This window comes from Dromiciops gliroides, chromosome X (genome assembly GCF_019393635.1).
Source record: "Dromiciops gliroides isolate mDroGli1 chromosome X, mDroGli1.pri, whole genome shotgun sequence".
Taxonomy (NCBI): Eukaryota; Metazoa; Chordata; class Mammalia; order Microbiotheria; family Microbiotheriidae; genus Dromiciops; species Dromiciops gliroides.
Window position 1 is genome coordinate 23,998,709 of NC_057867.1, and position 18,512 is coordinate 24,017,220.

The 18,512-nt window shown below is 43.0% G+C and overlaps 1 pseudogene; it reads right to left on the reverse strand.

Annotated features, from left to right (window-relative positions):
- Window positions 1–13,463: 13,463 nt before the first annotated feature.
- The window catches only part of LOC122733483, a 71,767-nt pseudogene continuing 66,718 nt past the window's right edge, over window positions 13,464–18,512 (reverse strand).

Genomic DNA, 18,512 nt, shown 5'->3' on the forward strand with positions numbered 1-18,512 from the left:
CTATTTTGGTTCCTCCCTTTGTTTTTTTTTTTTTTTAATTTATTTTTTTAATTTATTTTTTTGCAGGGCAATGAGGGTTAAGTGACTTGCCCAGGGTCACACAGCTAGTAAGTGTCAAGTGTCTGAGGCCGGATTTGAACTCAGGTACTCCTGAATCCAGGGCCGGTGCTTTACCACTGCGCCATCTAGCTGCCCCTGGTTCCTCCCTTTGTAACATTCATTCTCCTGTAGACCCTTTTCTTACTGAGAGACTAGAGGAGTGATTTTCCTTCCATTGTTTACCATTGACCCTACTTCCTTCTATATTCTTCTGCCCCTTTCTCTCTCTCTTTTTTTTTTTTTTGGTGAGGCAATTGGGCTTAAGTGACTTGCCCAGGGTCACACAGCTAATAAGTGTCAAGTGTCTGAGGCCGGATTTGAATTCAGGTACTCCTGAATCCAGGGTCAGTGCTCTATCCACTGTGCCACCTAGCTGCCCTGCCCCCTCTCCCTTTTTATGCACCTTCCCCTTTTGCAGTTTAATCCCATTAAAAAAAATTAATTCCCCAGTAGGTAGGGCATTCTGAAATTTAGTCCATGGTTTTTCAGACCTATTCCTGCACAATCAGTTCTTCCAATTGTGACAGGTAAAACTAAATGTGTGTGGTTACCCTATCTGTCTCCTTTTGAGGAAAGCTAACTAGGACAACAGTTTAACAGTTTAGGTATTAAATATTTATTAAAATATATTAGAGGTTAAGGGCAGCTAGGTGGCACAGTGGATAAAGGACCGGCCCTGGATTCAGGAGGACCTGAGTTCAAATCCGACCTCAGGCACTTGACACTTACTAGCTGTGTGATCCTGGGCAAGTCACTTAACCCCAATTGCCCCACAAAAACAAATAAATAGATAGATAGATAAATAAATAAATAAATTAGAGGTTAACAAAGAGAGAACAAGTGTCTCTGAAATAGGAAAACCCTAACTACCTCAACCACTCCTGGTTCAAGCTGCCAACCCTGCCCCCACCCCACCAGGTTCCCACCACCAACTGACAAAACCAACTGCTTCACGGGCTACTTCAAGCTGATTGGTTGAGAGTGGTCTCATGTGAGGTAACTTCGGGACACTGAACCTTAGAAAGGTCAACCCATGCTCTCACAGCAGGGAGCCTCTGGCAATAATAATATTCTCGGGGGCAGCTAGGTGGCACAGTGGATAGAGCACCGGCCCTGGATTCAGGAGGACCTGAGTTCAAATCCGGCCTCAGACACTTAACACTTACTAGTTGTGTGACCCTGGGCAAGTCACTTAACCCCAACTGCCTCACCAAAATAATAATAATAATAATAACAATAACAATAATAATAACAACAACTCTGCTCTGCTATTCTTGTTGTTTTTAACCTGGCAAGTGTCTTCCTCTTTCCAGGTTTTTCCCCCGGGCAATTTAATTATCTGTGTTTTCCTTGGTTGTTTTGTTTACCTTTGCATTTCTGTTGTCTGGGGTGTTTGCAAAGCAAACAATATGCACAGGTCTGGTTTTCTTTGTAGTAATGCTTCTCTTTTATTGAATGTTCATCTTTTTTCGTGGATGATTTTGACTCAGTTTTACCGGGTATGATACCTTGGCTTGCATCTGGAGGTCCCTTGCTCTTCAGAACATACTATTCCATTGGCTTCTGCGGTTTCTGGCGGGTATGAAATAGTTTTGTGTCCACTGAATTTCCTTTAGCTTTAGTCGCGTCTTGCAAAAATTGTTGTCTATCATTGGAACTGTTCATCTTAACCATTGTGTGTCTTGGAGTTTGCAGCAAAGGATTGTTTTCTGGAGACAATCTGCAAATTTCATTTGATGCTTTGTTTTCTGTGTTCCGAATTTCTTGTATTAGTTTTGCATTACGGCGTTCAGGTTTTTTGATTTGTTGTGTTCTTCTGGGAGACATATTATACTTAAGTTGTCTGGATACATCCTGTTTTCAGGATCATGTCAACCCACATTCAACAAATATCAGTGACCCCCTATCACCTCCAGGATCATGTATAAACTCCTTTGCTTGGCATTTAAAGCTCTTCAAAATTTGGCCCCTTCCTACCTTTTCAGTCTATGAAGTCGATGGTCCAGTTTTTTCACTGTCCTACCTAGGATGACGCATCAGTCATTTCAGTGCCTTTGCATTGCCTCCCCACCCCCCCACCCCCCACCCTGGGATGGTCTTTCTCCTCATCTGAGCCTCTTGGAATTCCTGGGCTCTTTGAAGACTCAGCAAAAGCTCCACATTCATCATAAGGCCTTCCCTGGTTCAGTTGCTAGTGCCTTCCCAACCCTTAAGGTTATCTTCCATTCAGTGTGTTCAGGACATCTTCCTACTTGGGTTAGAATGTGATATCCTTGAGAGCAGAGACTATTTCACTTTTGTCTCTGTCCTCAGTACCCGGAACAGTACCTTAGCAGAGTGTGTGCTTGCTGAATTGATACACGTACTTCATACTGAGAGGATCTGTGATTTCATCACTGTCACGCATTCCTTTTATGAATGCAAACCACAACCCCAATAACGAATTTCAAAATTTTAGTTGGATGGGACCTCAAAGGCCATCGATTCTAATCCAAAAGAATGGCCAGCATCAGCTGTAACAAAAGGTCCTCTAGCCTTTGCTTACAGACCTCTGACCACGTGGAACTCGCCTTCTTTCCAGGCCTATTCCACTTTGGGACAGCTCTACTTGTTAAGAGGCTTTTCTTTGCCCATTGCTTCTCCCTTGATTCTCATTCCTCTTCTACACTACAATCCTTCAATGAACTACTTGAAGACAGCTACTAGGACTCATTGCCACCCTCTCACCCTCCTCAAGTTTCTCCTACCCCAGGTTTAACATTTATAGTTCCTTCACCTGATCTTCCTATGACATAGTACTATATACTCAAGACTGTTCATCACCCTTGTTGATAAGCTGCAGTGTCCAAAGGAGGGTGATGTTCTTTAAGCTATAGTGCCCAGATGTCAGTGAACACAATAATCCAGATGTCATCGGACCAGGGAAGGCAGAATGCAGATGGATTATTACCTCCTTATTCCTGGCAGCTCTGCCTCTCTTGATGAAGCCCAAGACAGAATGAGTCTTTTTGGCAGTCACATCACCCTGGTGACTCATATTGAAGTTGCTGTCCAAAAAAACTCCAGACCTTTATTAAACAAATGTCTCTCTCACATTGTACCTGTGAAGGTGACTTTAAAAGTGGAGTTCCAAGTGAAAGAGGTGGCAGTTGGTTCAGCGGACATGCAGGTACTTGAGTCTTAGGAGCCTAGACACCCATAGCCATATATTTTCAATTCAATAGTATTTATTACACACCTGCTCTCTGTAAAGCACTATGCTGGCTCCTAGGGAAACAGAAAAACTGACTTTAAAAAGCTTATGTTTGGGGGCAGCTAGGTGGTTCAGCGGATAAAGCACCGACCCTGGATTCAAGAGGACCTGAGTTCAAATCTGGCCTCAGACACTTGACACCTACTAGCTGTGTGACCCTGGGCAAGTCACTTAACCCTCAATTGCCCTGGGGGGAAAAAGTTTATGTTCTCCTGAGAGGCAGGGAAGATATGTGGTATATGTGTACTCTAATTAAATACAAGATAATTTGAAGGAGAGGGGCACTAACAACTATGGGAATTCAGGTAAGGCTTCACATGTGAGTCTTGGAGGATGTGTGGAATTCTAAGAGGTGGAGGTGAGGAGAGAGTTCATGCCAGGCATGGGAGATGATCTAAGGCACAGAAGTGGAAGATAGCATATAAGTAACTCAGAGACAAGCTGTGAAGGGCTTTAAATGCCAAGCCAAGAACTCTTTTTGTGGTGGCAAAAAATTGGAAACAGAGGGGCTGCCCATCAATTAGGGAATGGCTGACAAGTTGTGGTATATGAATGTGATGGAATATTTTTGTGTGCTGTAAGAAAGGAGGCAGATGGGGCAGCTAGGTGGCGCAGTGGATAAAACATCGGCCCTAGATTTAGGAGGACCTGAGTTCAAATCCAGCCTCAGACACTTGACACTTACTAGCTGTGTGACCCTGGGCAAGTCACTTAACCTCCACTGCCCTGCAAAAAAAAAAAAGAAAGAAAAGAAAGAAAGAAAGAAAGAAAGGAGGAAGATGATGGTTTCAGAGAAACCTGGGAAGACTTGTATCAATTAATGTAAAGAGAAGTGAGCAGAACCAAGAGAACAATTTATAGTTACAAACATATTATAAAGAAAAATAATTTTGAAAGACTTAGGAACTCTGCTCAATGAAATAACTAACACTGACTCCAGAGAACTCAGGAGGAAACATGTTACCCATCTCCTGATAGAGAAATAATGAACTGAAAATGCAGATTAAGGTGTTTTTCTTTTTAATCTGAACATGGCCAATGCAGGAATGTTTTGCTTGACCACACATTTGTAACAAGGCTTTTGTTTTTCTTGCTTTCTCGATTGGTGATGGGGGAGAGAGAATGCCTATCTGAAAATACAATTTCTTTTTTAAAAGCCCCCCAAATGCCAAGCTGAGGCTTTTGTATTTTATTCTAGAGGACATCGAAGATTCTTGGAAGATTGCTTTACCAGGTGTGTGGACAGATTGGAGAAGGGAAAGACTAGAGACAGGAAGATCAATTAGGAGTCTATCATAAGAATCAGGTGAGAGATGGTGAGGCCTGAACCACAGCAGCTCTGTGAGTGGGGACAGGATGGATATGAGATCCTACGGAGGTAGACTGGCTAAGACATAACTGTCTGGATATTGGGGCGGAATGAAGGAGAGTTGAGGATAACTCTAAGGCTGTGTAACGATTGGAATGACGCCACCTGCTGGAGACTTACTGTAGAAGAGTTCTGCCCATGAAGTGAAGGTCTTTGAGGGCAAGACCAGGAGTCAGGAAGTGACGCGGGCTAGTGGGAGGAGGAAGGAAGAGACTGGCGCTCAGTCTCGCTCTCTTTCCTCTGGACTCGGGTGGAGAGCGGAGCTAGAAATGTGCTCTCCCTTTAATAGATAGGAATCTAGGCCTTTCTCTCTCTTTACCAAATTCTTATTCTCCTTAATAAATGCTTAAAAGTCTAACTCTTGCTAAAGCTTATAATTTATTGGTGACCACTCATTAAATATTTTAGACAGACTAGCTAGAATTTTAGCCCTTAACAGCTGCAAACTTGTATAACTCAATGGTGACAACCACAAGAAATGCTGATCATATTTAATTTTGAGTACTTGAGAATATAGTGTGCCTGGTTCACTGACTACTTCTTCTGTCCTTTGAAAGTGAGGCCATAGGGAGGTCCCATCTCAGACAACCAGTCACTTCTGTTTCTAGGCAGGGGCAATTGAGTGAACCCTGGGTCACTCATTCACTGGTCAGACCCCACTCAGCTTTGCTGGTCCCAATGCACAGGGTTCCTGAGTTTCTCTGATGGTTCTGATTTTGCTGCCTTGTGCTTAAGTCTACTCCTTGTAATCCATTTCTTCAGATCCTTCTCTATGTCTATCCCTTCAGGCCCTTTGGATTTATTGTCCTTAAACCTGTGTCTTTAAGACTAATTACCTAGTATTTGTGGCTAGCCTCTTCAGTACCGGCCATCTTATTCCCTGAATTTCTGCTGATATCCTTGCTTGGATACACACTGGATTTTGAACTTTTTGTGCCATTCACTTCCTTTCCCTCTGCCTTGTAGAGCAATAACCCAGTCTTTTACATATCCTAGGAGTATATCTCTATGTGCTCCTTTCTAGAATAACTAGTTCCCAACCCTGTGAGCCCACTAAAGATTTCAAATCCCACCCTGGCTGTCACCAGAGCCCCCATTACAGTATAACATTAAGATAGCTAATCGTAGGGGGGCAGCTAGGTGGTGCAGTGAATAGAGCACTGACCCTGGATTCAGGAGGACCTGAGTTCAAATGCGACCTCAGACACTTAACACTTACTAGCTGTGTGACCCTGGGCAAGTCACTTAACCCCAATTGCCTCACTAAAAAAAAAAAAAAAAAGAGTAAATAGGTTGGGGCAGCTAGGTGGCGCAGTGGATAGAGCACCGGTCCTGGATGCAGGAGGACCTGAGTTCAAATCTGGCCTCAGACACTTGACACTAACTAGCTGCGTGACCCTGGGCAGGTCACTTAACCCCAATTGTCTCACAAAAACAAAACACACACAAAAAAGATAGCTAATTGTAATCATTAAACAAATACCATCTGAAAAGATACCAAGATAAAAGACCGGAGACAGGTGGCTCACTGTGGATCTGGGGGCCCTGCATTATAGTGGGATCCAAGGGGGCAAAAAGATGATGTAGTACAAGGGCAGTACATCAAGCAAGATCAAGAAAGTGGGTACCCAAATAGGTTTGAGATCCAAAAAGTCTGTATGTTATTTGTCTCAATGTGGAGTGTGTCTTTTTGGGGCCTGGCATGAAAGACTAAAGGTACTCTCTGTTGCTTTGAAAAACCTTCAGCTGTGTGAAACTAGTTACCACCAGTTTCTCACATGGGAAACACCAATATGGTGGCAACAGTAGTTGTCATCCCAGTTCAGCTACCAAGGGGTCAGAACTGACAGGCCATCATGAAACCAGAACAGGCAGGCAACATCTGACTGCTGACCATAACTAACATGAAATACCTCTAATGCCAAGCTATCTTTTGACCGCCAGGGAGTATGTCATTACTTCAATAGCCAGTCCTCACCAAAGACCCTGGAACCAGCATTCAACTCTCATTCAAGACATACAGTATCTTTCAAGAACACTGTCCACTGATGAGAACTCACTATTTGACAAAAACTGCTGGGAAAACAGGGAGACAGTATGGCAGAAACTAGGCATAGACCAACATCTTAAACCTTATACTAAAATAAGGTTAAAATGGGTACATGATTTAGACATAAAGGGTGATACTATAGGCAAATTAGGAGAAGGAATAGTTTATCTCTCAGATCTACGGAGAGAACAATTTATGACCAAAAAGAGATAGAGAATATCATGAAATGCAAAATGGATCATTTTGATTAAATTAAAAAGTTTTTGTACAAACAGAAGCAATGCAGCCAAGATTAGAAGGAAAACAGAAAGCTGGGAAACAATTTTTACAGTCAGTGTTTCTGACAAAGGCCTCATTTCTTTTCTTTTCTTTTTTTTTTTTCAGGGCAATGGGGGTTAAGTGACTTGCCCAGGGTCACACAGCTAGTAAGTGTCAAGTGTCTGAGGCTGGATTTGAACTCAGGTCCTCCTGAATCCAAGGCCAGTGCTTTATCCACTGCGCCACCTAGCTATCCCCTTAAAGGCCTCATTTCTAAAATATATGAGGAACTAAATCAAATTTATAAGAATGCAAGTCATTCCCCAATTAAGAAATGGTCAGGGGGTCAAGGGGGCAGCTAGATGGCACAGTGGATAAAGCACCGGCCCTGGATTCAGGAGGACCTGAGTTCAAATCCGGCTTCAGACACTTGACACTTACTAGCTGTGTGACCCTGGGCAAGTCACTTAACCCTCATTGCCCCACGGAAAAAAAAGAAAAAAGAAAAAAAAAGAATATGAACAGGCAGTTTTTAGATGAAGAAATCAAAGCTATCTATTGCCATGTGAAAAAATGCTCTAAATCACTATTGACTAGAGAAATGCAGATTAAAACAACTCTGAGGTACCACCTGACACCTATCACATTAGCTAATATGACAAAAAAGGGAAATAATAAATGTTGGAGCTGTGGAAAAATTGGAACACTAATGTATTGTTGGTGGAGTTGTGAACTGATCCAACCATTCTGGAGAGCAATTTGGAATTATGTCCAAAGGGCTATGAAACTGTGCATACCCTTTGACCCAGTAATACCGCTACTAGGTCTGTATCCCAAAGAGATCATAAAAAAGGAAAAAGGACCCACAGGTACAAAAATATTTATATCAGCTCTCTTTGTGGTGGTAAAGAATTGGAAATTGAGGGAATGCCCATCAATTGGGGAATGGCTGAATAAGGCATGGTATATGAATGGAATGGAATACTATTGTGCTGTAAGAAATAATGAGCAGAGGGGCAGCTAGGTGGCGTAGTGGATAAAGCACTGGCCTTGTATTCAGGAGGACCCGAGTTCAAATCTGACCTCAGACACTTGACACTTACTAGCTGTGTGACCCTGGGCAAGTCACTTAACCCCCGTTGCCCTACCAAAAAAAGAAAAAAGAAAGAAATGATGAGGAGGCAGCTTTCAGAAAAACCCAGGACTCAAGTGGACTGATGCTGAGTGAAATGAGCAGAATCAGGAGAACATTGTGTGATGATCAACTGTGATAAATTAGCTCTTCTCAGCAACACAATGATCCAAGACAATTCCAAAGGACTCCTGATGAAAAATGCTTTCCACATCCAGAAAAAAAGAAGTGTGGAATCTGGATGCAGATTGAATCATATGATTTCTACTTTTTGGGAGGTTTCTCTCTTTTCTTCTGATTCTTCTTTTACAACGTAATACAGAAATATGTTTAATGTGATTGTGTGTATATATATATATATATATATATATACATATATATATATAACCTATATCGGATTGCTTTCTGTCTTAAGAAGGGGGGAGAAAAATTTGGGACTAGAAATTTTATTAAAACAAATGTTGAAAACTATCTTTACGTGTAACTGAAAAAAAACTATTAAGATTGGGAGGGGTCAGCTAGGTGGTGCAGTAGATAGAGCACCAGCCCTGGATTCAGGAGGGCCTGAGTTCAAATCCAGCCTCAGAACACTGTCACTTACTAGCTGTGTGACCCTGGGCAAGTCACTTAACCCCCATTGCCTCAAAAAAAAAAAAAAAAGATTGGAAAAAAAAGAACAGTGCCCACTGTGTTCTGTATTACGTTTTGTGTCAAGGCCCCTCTTCAGCCATTGGCAGCTATGTCTTTTTTCATGATCCTTAATATCTTTGGGTAATCAAAGAGAAACCATTCATTTTCCTTTTGCTTTCTTACACATGCCCCTCGAGGTCTGAGGAAAAGGAAAAACTTTGTCACCCTAACCACAGTACACGTCTTCCACTTTCTCATGCCTCCTGTTTCTCAACTCCTTGCAATCTGGCTTCTTATGTCACCACTTAACTGAATCTGTCAGTGCTCTCGATTACTAAATCCAATGGTTTTTTCTCAATCTTTGGCCTTCTTGAACTCTGCAGCTTTTGACACTGTTGCCCTTTCCTTCTTCCTGGATCCTCTTCTCCGTGGGTTTCCATAACAAGCTCCCTCCCTTCCTGATCCTCTTCCTCTCTGACTGTTCCTTCTCACTTTCCTTGGATGGGTGATCATTTATGTCCAGCTCCCTATGTGATGGTGTCTCCCAGAGCTCTGTCCTGAGCTTTCATCTACTACTCTCTATATACTTTTTTTTTTTTGGTGAGGCAATTGGGGTTAAGTGACTTGTCCATGGTCACACAGCTAGTGTCAAGTGGCTGAGACTAGACTTGAACTCAGGTCCTCCTGACTCCAGGGCTGGTGCTCTATCCACTGCACCACCTAGCTACCCCACTCTCTCTATACTTTCTTGGTGACCTCATTTGATCATAGATCTTGAATTGGAAGAGACCTCAGAGCCCACCTAGTCTAGGGTCCATGATACTGTGGTTTTAAAAAAATTTTTTTTGGATAACTCTATTTCAAGACAATTTGTTTCCTTTGTAATCTACTATATTTTATTTTATGCATTTAAAAACATGATTCTGTGAAGAGGTCCAGTGGCTTCCCCAGACTATCCAAAGGAATCCAGGACATTTAGAAAAGGTTTAGAAGCCCTGCTCTAATCCAATCCCCAGTCTTCATTTTAAATCTTTTTTTTTTTTTTTGGTGAGGCAATTGGGGTTAAGTGACTTGCCCAGGGTCACACAGCTAGTAAGTGTTAAGTGTCTGAGGCCGGATTTGAACTCAGGTCCTCCTGACTCCAGGGCCGGTGCTCTATCCACTGTGCCACCTAGCTGCCCCTCAGTCTTCATTTTAGAGGTGAGAAAACAGGCCTAGGGAAGTGAACTGACTTGGCCAAAGGCATTCAAATAGTAAATATCAAAGGCAGGATTCAAACTTAGGTTTTTGGAATCTCTGGTCAATATACTTCCCCTTATACAATGCTGCAGATGACTCCCAAATAGAAATTAGCACAGCCTCATCACCAAATGCTGACTGGACATTTTCACTTAAATACTCATAGCCACAACAAATGCTCATTGAAAACTCAAACTGAACCTCTGCAAAGTGGAATTCATTAACTATACTGCCTCCCTACCTCCTCCCATCCCCTTAAAAATTCCTAAGTTGGGGACAGCTAGATGGCGCAGTGGTTAAAGCACCGGCCCTGGATTCAGGAGTACCTGAGTTCAAATCTGGCCTCAGACACTTGACACTTACTAGCTGTGTGACCCTGGGCAAGTCACTTAAACCCCACTGCCTAAAAAAAAAAAAAAAAAAAAAAAATTCCTAAGTTGGAGAAGCATCATGGAATAGTGGAGAGCTGGAATTAGTGTCTTGAGGACTTGGCTTCAATGCGTCTTTGTTTCTTACTATCTATGTGATCTTGGACAAGTCACTTAACCTAGAATTCTGAGCCTCGGTTCCTCACCTATAAAATGAGGAAGGTTGGACTTGGGCCCCTTCTGTCTATGATCTTACTTTCTATTAAGAGTATCATTAGGGGCAGCTAGATGGCGCAGTGGTTAAAGCACCGGCCCTGGATTCAGGAGTACCTGAGTTCAGATCTGACCTCAGACACTTAACACTTACTAGCTGTGTGACTCTGGGCAAGTCACTTAACCTCCATTGCCTGCAAAAAAAAAAAAAAAAAAAAAAAAAGAGTATCATTATCCTTCCAGTTGCAGAGATTCCTAATTTTGGAGTCATCCCTGACTATTCATTCCTCCACTCCCAAATAGCCAATCAGTTAACAAATCTTGTCGATTCTACCTCCACAATTCTCATCCAACTGCTTTTCTCAATTAACACAGCTTCTATCCCTAGTTAAGGTCTTTATTACACTTCTCTACCAGACCCTTGAAGTACCCTTAACTGGCTTTTCATCTATCCCTCTACTCCATCCTTCACATGGTTGCCAAATTGATACAACTAAAGCACAGGCCAGACCATGTCACTGCCCTGCTCAAAATTCACTGGCTCTTTACTGTCCCTAGAGCAAAGGATCAAGTTCTTTGCTTGGAACGGAAATCCCTTATAATCTAGTTACAATCCATCTTTCCAGACTAATTTCATGAGTCCCCTTCATGAACTGTCCCCTATGTGATGTTCCACCTCTTGCCTCTTGTGTCTTTGCATTCTCACCTTCATCTCTACTTAAGTCAGTCAACAAGCATTTCAGAAGAGAATATCAAGTGCTGGAGATACAAAGAAAGGCAAAAAAAAAAAATTTTTTTTGAAAGCCCCACACTAGTCTCCACTCAGAGGTCCAAGTCTAATGGGGAGACAGCAAGAAAATCACTATGGACAAACAAAATATATTGGCAACAATCGACAGAAGGAAGGCACTAGCATTAAAGGGGATTGGGAAATACTTCTTGTAGGTGGGATTCCAGCTGAGACTTGAAGTCAGGAGACAGAAATGAGGGAGACATCCCATGAAAACACTCAGTCAGGAGACAGCGTCCTATTTGAGGAATGGCAAAGAGGGAAATACAAATGGATTGCAGAATGTGTGGGGTAGGCAATAGGTGCAAGAAGACTAAAAAGGTAGGGGGCCAGGATACGAAGGGTTTTGAACATCAGGGGTTTATATTTGATCCTAGAGGTGCTAGGGAGCTACTAGAGTTTGAGAGTGTGTGTGTGTGTGTGTGTGTGTGTGTGTGTGTGTGTGTGTGTGTGTGTGTACGGTGGGGGTGTCACGGAGAGAGACAAGGCTAGGAGACCAACCAGCAACCTATTTCAATAGTCCAGCTGATGTAGGTGATAAGGACCTGCACCAGGGTGTCAGAGAAGGAGAGGGTGGGAGAGAGTATGGGAGAGCTGTTATGAAGTAGAAACAGGCCTTGACAACTACCTGGCTACCGAGCTTCCCCTTCACTACCCACCCTCAGTAATGTTATAGAAAAATTGATACCGTCATAACCCACACATGCACACATACACACATTCGTGCGCACACACGCACACACACTCAGAATGCAGAAAAGTTCACCAGTTGACACAGCCATACAAGTTGGCCCCACCACTCTTGGTTTCATGGACATACACAAAGGACTAGAGACAAGTTGGGGAGGGAAAAAAGGATGAATGTGGCAACAGGTGAGAAGAGCCAAGTCCAAAGGGAAGTCGGTGTGACACACGTACTGCAGAAGACCCTCAGGGGCTGCAGGAGCAGGGTAGATCTGCCCTGGGCAGTGGGCTCCTCCTCTGGCCTGTGCTGAGCTGCAGGGCTAGGCCCAGGGGTGGGAGGGGCAGCATCCTGTAGGGTCAAGACACTCAATTGTGATTCTGACTCTGTGCTTCAGCATTGCTCCTAATCTGAAATTCTAATGTTATCTACTAAGAAAACACGCGTGCACGCGCACACGCACACACACACAAATAAAATAAATAAAAACCAAAATTTTTAAAGGGGGGGGGGAGATAAAGCACCAGCCCTGGATTCAGGAGGACCTGAGTTCATATCCGACCTCAGACACTTGACACTTACTAGCTGTGTGACCCTGGGCAAGTCACTTAACCCTCATTGCCCTGCCACCCCTACCCCCCAAAAGACATCCACTGTACATCTATTTCTAGATGTCTAATAGGCAACTGGAAGTTAGCAGAGAGGTTAGGGCTGAACAAGGTCTAAGAATAATCAGCATAGAGATAATTGAATAGTGTAGAGGGAGAAGAGGACCCAGGACAGAGCCTTGAGGGACACCCATGCTAATGGTCATGACATGGATTCTTAGGCTGCTTAGCTTCTCGGATGCTCTGCTCCCTTTTTAGTGCTTTCCCCACCTTCACCCACATTGACCTTGCATATATTTTGCATTTACGTATACATGCACATACATTCCCCAGCAGAGACTTTCATTTTTGTATCCCCCATGTCTTGCCAATCATAGGCATTTAAATGCTTGACCCAAGTTCCCTTCAATCCTAACTTGCCTGTTACTTAAGGTGACTTTCTTCAGTGGAAGTCTGAAGGAGGAGGTGGAATGTGCCAGCCAGACCTAGAATAGAATGGAATCCCCTTTGCACACTGCATTCATGCCATTTCCCGGACTTGTAATGCCTTTGCCAAATTAGATGTAGCCTTCCAGGTTGAAGCTCCTTCTCCCCTTGCCCACTAAACTCATTAGCAACTTACAATCTATACCACACAGAAGTACAGCATGAATGCCACCTGGACAATGGTGGCTTGTGTGTCTCAGCCTTGATAATAAGCAGGGCTCACAATCAGCCCCTTGGAAGATGACGCCTTGATGGGATGATCTAATGACAAAACTGGCCATCAGCGTTGGCGTTAAACATTTATTGTGCATCTGTGTGGAGGCCACAGTGCGAAACCCTGGGGATATAGAGAGGGACAAGAGCGGATACTTTGCCTTTTGGGGCATACAAGTCAAGTTGGAAAGACAATACAAATACCACCTTACATTTGGGTAGCACTTCACAGGTCACAAGATGTTTTCACAGAGATCCTCACAACAACCCAGTGACAGGCAGGGCAGGTAGCATTATCTCCATTTTTACAGACAAGTAAACTGAGGATCAGAGGATATTTACCCAAGATTACATGGCTAGTAAGTGGCAGGGCCAGGGCACATACAATAGAAAATCCAAAATCCAAGATAGTGTATGTTAGGTGCCAAATAAATAATACAAACAATAGTAGAAACACAGACTCTCACAACTGCAAGAGCCGTCTCGTCTAAGCCATATGTAAACAGGAACTGTCCCGACACTGTCCCTGATGAGTAGCCTCTTCCTGAAAACCTTCAGGGACAGGTGACTTACCACTCACTGGCAGCAAGTACCAGAGGAGTTCAGGAGGGTGCCAAGCATGGGAGTGGTGGGGGAAGAGTTAATGGAGGAGGATGCACTAGCCCTTGAAGGGTAGTATCTAATAAGTTGAATAAAAAGGAAAAGGCATTTCAGGTAAGAGAAACGGTATGGGTAAAGGCACAGAGGTGGGAATTCAAATAGCTTCCATTTGTATCGTGCTCCAAAAAAATCCCTGCTAATCCCTATTTTGGAGATGAGGAGACTGAGGCTGAGAGCTGAAGTGAATTATCTGTTACAAAGTTAGTAGGTGGATGGGATTCCAAACTAGGCCTTCTGCCTCCAAGGCCGGTGTACTTTCCACCACACCAAACGGCAAGAATGGTTAAGTTCTGCTTAGGGACTCAAGTGTAGGCCAGCTTGGTTAGAGGGTTCACATGGAAGAGAATCCCAAACAGGGAACTCGAAAGAAACCAGTCCAAAATGTAAATAAACAAGAATCCCCTCTGCAAAAGTCTCCAGTGAAGGGAATCCATCACCCACAGATGAGGCCCTTCCACTGGTGGATACCTTTTCCCTTACGTTAAGGCTAAATCTCCCTCAGCAACACCTACCTGGTTCCTTTGAGTTCTGTCCTTCACGACTAGGCAGAACAAGTGAAATCCCTCTTTCACAAGATACTTCAAAGACTTGGAAAATTGCTATCCCGTCCCCACTAATTCTTTTCTCTTTCAGGCTAAATGCCTGCAGTCAAGATAGCGCACTCCCTAGTCCTCTCGTTATCTGAGTCACTCTCTTCCAGATATACTCCTATGTGCAGTAGCAGAAGAAAAGGTTTCAGAGGTAGACAGGGGCCAGATTATCGAAGGCATTTTATGATGGGCTATGATGTTTGGATTGGAAGGTCAGTGTGGAACTCAACAGCATCGCACTGATTTGTAAGTATGAAGACACAAAATTGGATTGGGTAAGTGAGGAAATTAGGACCACAAATTGTATCATTGACAGTGTTAGCCACATAGAGCCAGTAACTCTTAGAACTCCAATTACTTAGAGAACCAGACAGGTTTGCACTCAATGGAAAGAATGTGCAAAGCTCTAGAATCAAAGGCTGCCTCAATTTAAAAGTGGAAGAGGCCCTGGAAGCCATTTAGGCCAAATAAGGCCCCAGAGCTGAAGGGATTTGCTTAAGATCACAGTCACCAGAATTAGAACTCCTGCTCTTTGACTTGAAATTCAGCCAAGCTTCCCATGGCATATGGGGAAGTCCTTAGATGGGACACCAAAGAGGGAAATCCCCCCTCCCACCCCGCCGAGTCTGCATGCCCCTGCCCTAAGTCTTGGCTCCTGTTGGTTCTCCTGGGCAGTCTACCCTCTAGTCTAGAACCCAAAAGGGGAGCTGAAGTCAAGACCTCTTTTCTCTCCACAATAAAGTCTGGTAGAAAGCACAAGTTAAGACTTAGGGACTTAGGCTTGACTCTTGCCTGACACTGGCTATGTGACCATGAACAAGTCCCAAGCTCTGGGGTCTGTTTCATTTGTAAGTGAGTTAACACCTCTAGAACCTACTTCACAGGACTGTTGTGAAATTCAGAGAGAATATGTGTAAAAGTGCTCAAAGTATTATATCATTGGTGGCTATTATTACTAGAAGGAAAAAGCAAACGATTGCTTTTCCTGTCCTTAGATTAAAGTGAATTCAATGTCCTCTTCTCCAGTCCTTGATCTTAACCTTCTCTCAATACATTTTGACTATCTCTAAAAATACTCTTTGTCTCTCTAAAATACCCCTGGGCATCACCAGCTGAGCAGATCTAACTGAACGAAGCATTTGTATTTGGAAATAACCAGAAATAAGGTTGGATGGGTACAGCGAGCAGGGTCAGCTAGGTGGTGGCCTTGGCAATCCAGGGACAATGTGGGTTCTAGAAGACATGATCAAAGTGACGATTTAGCAAAGTTAATCCAAAAGTCTTAGGCAGGAGAGATTTAAAAAAAAAAAAAAAAAGAGTGGAGCCTGGAGGCAGGAAGAGGAGTTAATAGGCAAGTGCATTAAATCCAGGCTTGTGACAGATGGCCTCTGAGGGTCTCAACTACAGCGTGGCAGTAGCAAGGCATGAAAATGAACTGACATGATTGAAAGCCAATCAGCAACGTAACACTGGTTTGGGTGTAAAACAAAGCAAGTCATAGATAAGACACACAAGCTCACCTTCAATACTGTTATAATACTACATGGAATCTAGCCATAGCATAAATTTTCTGGGGCTTGAAAAGCTGCAAGAATAACTGAAGCTTTCCTAATATTTATTAGACCCAGAGTGTTACTCTTTAGTGTGAATTTTCTCATGTGAAATAAGCTCTGAGCTCTGTTTGAAGGCTTTCTCGCATTCATCATATTTATAAGGTTTCTCCCCGAAATGAATTCTTTTATGTAAAATGAGCTCTGAGCTCCATCTGAAGGCTTTTCCACATTCATTACATTTACAGGGTTTCTCTCCCCTATGAATCCTCTGATGTACAATTAGGTTTGAGGTCTGACTGAAGGCTTTCCCACATTCATTGCATTCATAGGGTTTTTCTCCAGTATGAACTCTCTGGTGGGTAATAAAATGTGAGCGCAATCGGAACGCTTTGCCACATTCATTACATTTATATGGTTTCTCTCCACTGTGAATTCCCTGATGTATAATAAGATTTGAGATCTGAGTAAAAGCTTTTCCACATTCATTACATTCATAGGGCTTCTCTCCACTATGGATTCTCTGATGTTGAATAAGTTGGGTAGTACCCTTGAAGATTTTTCCACACTCATTACATTTATAGGGTTTCTCTCCACTATGAATTCTCTGGTGAAGGATAAAGGTTGAAATCTTATTGAAGGCTTTCCCACAATCACTACACTTATAAGGTTCCTCTCCACTATGGATTCTCTGATGTCGAATGAGGTGTGAAGCACACCTAAAGTTCTTTTCACATTCATTGCACTTATAAGGTTTCTCTCCAGTATGAATTCTCTGGTGCCCAATGAGGGATGAGATCTGACTGAAGGCTTTCCCACAGTCGTTACATTTATAGGGTTTCTCTCCACTATGGATTCTCTGGTGTTGAATGAGGTGTGCAGTCTCTTTGAAGGCTTTCCCACATTCATTACATTTGTAGGGTTTCTCTCCGCTATGGATTCTCTGGTGCTGCTTCAGGCCTGACCTTGCTGTGAAGGCTCTGCCACATTCATTACATTCGTAAGGTTTCTCTCCGCTATGAATCCTCTGGTGGACAATGAGGTTTGAGGTCTGACTAAAGGCTTTCCCACATTCATTACACTTATAGGGTTTCTCTCCACTATGAAATCTTTGATGTACAATAAGATAGGAGGTCTTACTAAAGGCATTCCCACATTCATTACATTCATAACGCTTTACCCTACTATGGATTCTCTGTCTTACAGTCTCTGGATTCAGGCTAAAGTTGTGGTTATATTCATTACGTCTCTGAGCTCTACCCCCAGTGGGAGCTCCTTCATATGGCACAGGGAAATCCTGCACTGTCAGTCCCATGTGTAAAGGGAAGCCCAAACCACAGTTTCTCCTATAATCACTATATTCGTGGCCTCTCTGCTCTAGAGAGACTTGGTTGGGGTTTAAACCCATAATGCTGAAACCTCTCTCCTGGGACAGGGGACAGCTCCCTGGGTCACCTTGCTGCCTCTCTAACCTGTTTTCACATGCAGAGACATCTCCAAAGTCAAAGCCCTGAGGAATGGCCCATGGGAAGCCTGCCAACAAAGTCCATTGTGATGCAACTTCTTCAGACATTCCTGGCTTGGAAATAGGCTCCTCCTCATTCTCAATCTTAATGCCATCACCTGAAATGATCAATTAAAAAAAAAAAAGGTAAGCACAGAATGAATGCCACCAGTTCCCTGTGCTGAAATAAAATTGCTACTCTAATCTCAATCAAAGGGAGAGTATAGGAATTAAAATTTAAATATTTATATATAATTATATATAATATATAAGTATGTATAAATTTAAATTATATATATAAATTATTTTAAATATAAATATATAGAATTTAAATCATAGAAATAAAAACCCATTTAAAATGAGAGGAAAAAGGGGCAACTAGGTGGCGCAGTGGATAAAGCACCGGTCCTGGATTCGGGAGGACCTGAGTTCAAATCCGACTTCAGACACTTGACACTTACTAGCTGTGTGACCATGAGCAAGTCACTTAACCCCAATTGCCTCACAAAAAAAAAAAAAAAGAAACGAGAGGAAAAAAGTGAGAGGAAGGGGGTGGCTAGGTGGCACAGTGGATAAAGCACCGGCCCTGGATTCAGGAGGACCTGAGTTCAAATCCGGCCTCAGACACTTGACACTTACTGACTGTGTGACCCTGGGCAAGTCACTTAACCCCCATTGCCCCACAAAAAAAAAAAAAATGAGGGGAAGAAGCCCAATTACTGGAAGGGGTGAGAGGCCACAGGATGGGAGCAGATAGCCAGACTCAGGAAGCCCCTGGTTCAAGGACCTGCCTCAGAAGTTAGGTGATATAATACAAA